The sequence below is a fragment of the Arachis ipaensis genome, chromosome B2, assembly GCF_059453495.1.
Source record: "Arachis ipaensis isolate K30076 ecotype BB chromosome B2, ASM5945349v1, whole genome shotgun sequence".
In the NCBI taxonomy this organism is placed as follows: domain Eukaryota; kingdom Viridiplantae; phylum Streptophyta; class Magnoliopsida; order Fabales; family Fabaceae; genus Arachis; species Arachis ipaensis.
In genome coordinates this window covers 41,586,843-41,591,743 of record NC_142437.1, presented here as the reverse complement: position 1 = coordinate 41,591,743, position 4,901 = coordinate 41,586,843, and the positions used below count along the sequence as shown (strand labels likewise).

The 4,901-nt window shown below is 44.3% G+C and overlaps 1 non-coding gene across 1 annotated transcript; it reads left to right on the top strand.

Annotated features, from left to right (window-relative positions):
• The first annotated feature begins 4,797 nt into the window (after nt 1–4,797).
• Nucleotides 4,798–4,901, top strand: LOC148573736 (small nucleolar RNA R71). Its single transcript, XR_015906431.1, has one exon. It is a non-coding gene; the product is annotated as a small nucleolar RNA R71 (small nucleolar RNA).

Sequence of the window (4,901 nt, the reverse complement as noted above, 5' to 3'; positions counted from 1 at the left end):
AAAATTAACTAAACCTAACCTAATTCTAGAGAGAGGGAGGAGCTTCTCTCTCTAGAAAACTAAGAGAAAAACATAGAAAAGCTAAACCTAATTGCCCCCTTGCTTCCACTTGAAATGGGGTTGAAATAGCTTCAGAAATTAGTTGGATTGGGTTTTGGAGGCCCAAAATTCGGCCCAGCTATTTGCAATTAATGAGCTCACATGACTCGAGTCATGCGTACGCATCATTGAGCAAAATTCACTTCCACGCGTACGCGTGGGTCACGCGTACGCGTCGCCAAGCTCGCACTTGTGCGCGCGCACGCGTTGCTTGTGCGCACGCATGGATGCTAGAACTTCCAAACTCCATTTCTTCATGGTTTCTTCCCTTTTGCATGCTATGTTTCTCACTTCTTCAACCCATACTTGCCTTGGAAATCTGAAATCACTTAGCAAACACATCAAGGTATCAAATGGGTTAAAGTGAATAAATTTTAGCAATGGAAAGTCCTAAAAAACATGTTTTCACTTTCAAGAACAATTTAGGAAGAAATCACAAAACTAAGCTATTTCGCTAGATAAGTGTAGGAAAAGTTGATGAAATCCACCCGAATAGAGCAAATAAATACCATGAAATGTGGATTCATCAATGCTCCTCCTTGAGGATCCAATGTGCTGCTTGATCTCTTCTATGTCATCCCTTTGCCTTTGTTGCTCTTCCCTCATAGCCCTTTGGTCTTCCTTTATGGCTCTTTGATCTTCTCTTATTTCATTGAGGGTGGTGGCATGTCCTTGATGCTCTATCCTCAATTGCTCCATGTTAGTGCTCAATTCTCCAAGAGAAGTTTGCCATTGATCCCAATAGCTTTGGGGAGGAAAATACATCCCTTGAGGCATCTCAGGGATTTCATGATGAGGCGGATGCACAGGCTCTTGTGCATGCTCCCTGGTTTGCTCTATCCGCTTCTTAGTGATGGGCTTATCCTCCCGAATGAAGACATCTCCATTTATGACAGTTCCAGCTGAATTGCATAGGTGACATATGAGGTGTGGAAATGCCAACCTGGCATTGGTGTGAGGCTTCTCAGCTACCTTGTATAGTTCTTGAGGAATTACCTCATGAACTTCTACCTCAGTTCCAAACATGATGCAATGAATCATGATGGCTCTGTCAACAGTCACTTCTGACCGATTGCTTTTAGGGATGATGGATATTTGGATGAATTCCAACCATCCTCTAGCTATGGGCTTTAGGTCAACCTTCTTAACTGAATGGGCTTTCCTTGGGAATCCTTTTTCCACTGTGCGCCTTTTACACAGGTATCTGAGAGCACTTGATCCAATCTCTGATCATGGTTGACTCTCCTAGTATAGGGATGAGGATCTCCTTAGAATAGAGGCAAGTTGAACACCAACCTTACACTTTTTGGGCTGAAATCTAAGATTCTTCCTCGGACCATGGTGATCCAATACCTTGAATTTGGGTTCACACTAGTGTCATGGTTTTCGGTGACTCTTGCACCATGAGAATCCCAACATCTTGGATGGGATTGGTTAGGACTTCCCAACCTCTTCTCCGATCTCTCTTCGGATTTCCGGATACTCATTCTTCTTGAGATTGAAAGGGACCTCAGGGATCACTTTCTTCTTAGCCACTACTTCATAGAAGTGGTCTTGATGTGCTTTGGTGATGAATCTCTCCATCTCCCAAGATTCAGAGGGATTGGCTACTGACAATCCTTTCCTCTTCTTAGAGGAGTCTCCAACCTTGGATGCCATGAATGGTAATGGAAAGAGAAAAAAGCTGTACTTTTCCAATACCAAACTTAAAACTTTGCTCGTCCTTGAGCAAAAATAGAAGAATGGAGAAGAAGAAGAAGAAAATAGAAGGAAGGAGACGGAGAGAGAGGGCTCGGCCTTGTGGGGTGTATTTGTGTATGAGAGGTGTGTGAATGAAGCGTGATGGAGAGGGGTATTTATAGGAGTACGTAGTGTTAGGGTTCGACCATAGGGTGGGAAATTTGATTCTAAAATAGATGGAGGTAGGTGGGAGTTATAATGGTTGTGGGAAAATGGTATAGATTTAATTGGCTAGGGTTTATAGGGAAGTGTGTATGGGGAAGTGTGAAAGTAGGTGGGGTTAAGTGGGGTAGGTGAAGATGCTGTGGGACCCACATGTTCTGCTAGGGAATTCCAGATTTCCCGCTCTCTTGCATTGGCGTTTGAATGCCCAGGGACTGCTCCCTGGCTGGCGTTCAACGCCAGCAATGCTCCGCATGATGGGCGTTGAATGCCCAGTGAGGGCTTCCTTACTGGTGTTTCAACTTTGACACTCTATCCAGAGTGCTCTATTTTTACTGCTGTGAATTCTGTCTCTTGACTAATGCACATGATCATGACTCTGATAACTGAAAAAAAAAAACAAAATAAAAAGAAGTAAATATGGTTGAGTAAGGTTGGGTTGCCTCCCAACAAGCGCTCTTTTAAAGTCACTAGCTTGACCTTTAGCTCCTTAACGAGGAGAGTATGGGCTCAGATTTTTGCCCCTTATAGTGAATTTTCTTTCTGTCCTCTCATGAATGAGCTCTACATGCTCTAGAGATAGGGCACGACTCACTATATGTGGTAGGACTGGATTCTTAGTGAAGACAACTCTCATGCCAGGTGAGAAGCCTTTAGTTGGGGCTTTCTTGTTCCTCCAGCCTTTAGGTACTTTCTTTTTAGTGCCTTTGTGCTTAGAACTTATTGAGGGCTGCCCAACACCAAACTTAAAATTGATGTCTGGGGGCTCTGTAAAGCCCTGCATAGAAAGAGAGGGTTGGCACACTAGGTGTTGCACAATTGTCTCTTTCTTATTGGAGGGAAAATTAGAATTGGACATCTTGAATAGGATGTAGTCCTCTCTTAATTGGAAAACCATTTCTCCCTTAGCTACATTAATCAAGGCTTTTGCAGTAGCTAAGAAGGGTTTTCCAAGGATGAGACAGTCATCCTCATCCTCTCCAATGTCTAAGACAATGAAGTTTGCCTGGATGTAGTGGTTTTCAACCTTAACCAAGACATCCTCCACTAAGCTATATGGCTTCTTCATGGTCTTGCCTGCCATCTCTAGTGAGATGTGTGCAGCTTGTACCTCAAGAATTCCCAACTTTTCCATTACTGAGAGTGGCATGAGGTTAATGCTTGACCCTAGGTCACACAGAGCCTTTTCAAAGGTCAGAGTGCCTATGGTGCAAGGAATCAGAAAAGCGTCCAGGATCTGGAAGCTTCTGAGGTAGCTCTTGCTGAACCAAAGCATGGAGTTCTTTGGTGAGCAGTGGAGGTTCTTCCTCCAGAGGCTTTATACCAAATAACTTGGTATTAAGCTTCATTAGAGCTCCTAGAAAACGAGCAACTTGCTCTTCCCTAGTGTCTTCATCCTCACTTGAGGATGAGTAGTCATCAGAACTCATGCACTGCAGAAGTGCATTCAAAGAAACCTCAATTGTCTTTATGGTTTTCTTTGGTTCTGGGCTAGAGGGTTCTTGAGTGGGATATAGTCACTCAGAGGGTGTGCTTTGGTTGGCGTTCAACGCCAACTCTGTTTGCTTATTGGGCGTTGAACGCCCTTGCTGTCCACCCTGACTGATGTTAAATGCTAGTTTCTCTAGCATTCTGGGCATTGAACGCCCAGCAGAGATGTCCTTGCTGGCGTTCAACGCCAGCTTCCCTAGGCTGGTGGGCGTTGAATGCCCAGTGAGGGGTTTTTCACTGGCATTCAGTGCCAGAATGGCTGCCTGGTTGGGCGTTGAATGCCGAGTAAGGAGTTCCTCACTGGCATTCAATGCTAGGAAGCTTTCTTGTTTGGGCATTGAACGCCCAGCCAGTGCTCCCTAGCTAGCGTTCAACGCTAGCTTTTTTGCCAGGGTGGGCGTTAAACGTCCAGTGAGGACTGCCTCACTGGAATTTAATGCCAGGCTTGCTGCCATTGTGGGCATTGAACGCCCAGTGAAGGCTTCTTCACTGGCATTCAACACCGTCCTAATCTCCTCTGTTTCGGCCTCAACCTCCATAGTTATGGCTTTGCACTCTTCTCTAGGATTAACCTCAGTATTACTGGGAAGAGTGTCTGTAAGAGTCTCAGGGATTCTCTTGCTCAGTTGACCAACTTGCACCTCCAAGTTTCTAATGGAGGACCTTGTTTCATTAATGAAACTGTGGGTGGTCTTAGTGTGGCTGGAGACCAAAATTATTAAGTCAGAAAGGCTCTGCTTAGAGGTCTCCATATTCCCTTGAGAAGATGGGAATGGTGGTCTATTATTGAACCTATTCTAGTTCCTACCACCTTGGTTGTTATTGAAACCTTGCTGAGGTTTCTGTTGATCTTTCCATGAAAGATTAGGATGGTTCCTCCATGAAGGGTTGTAAGTGTTTCCATAGGATTCTCCCATGTAATTCACCTCCTCCATGGTGGGTTGATAAAGATCATAAGCTTCATCTTCAAGAAAAGCTTCCTGAGCACTGCCAGTTGCAGTTTGCATCCCAGTTAGATGTTAAGAGATTATGTTGACCTATTGGTTCAAGATCTTATTCTGTGCCAGGATGGCATACAGAGTCTCAACTTTATGAACTCCTTTCTTCTGAGAGATTTCATGATTTACAGGGTTTCTTTCAGAAGTGTACATGAACTGGTTGTTAGCAACCATTTTAATGAGTTCTCTTGCTTCTGCAGGTGTTTTCTTCAAGTGGAGGGATCCACCTGCAGAGCTATCCAAGGAAATCTTGGATATCTCAGACAAGCCATCATAGAACACGCCTATGAAGGACCATTCTGAGAGCATGTCAGGAGGACATCTCTTGATCAAATGCTTGTATCTTTCCCAGGCTTCATAGAGGGATTCATCTTCTCTTTGCCTGAAGGTTTGAACTTCCACTCTGATCTT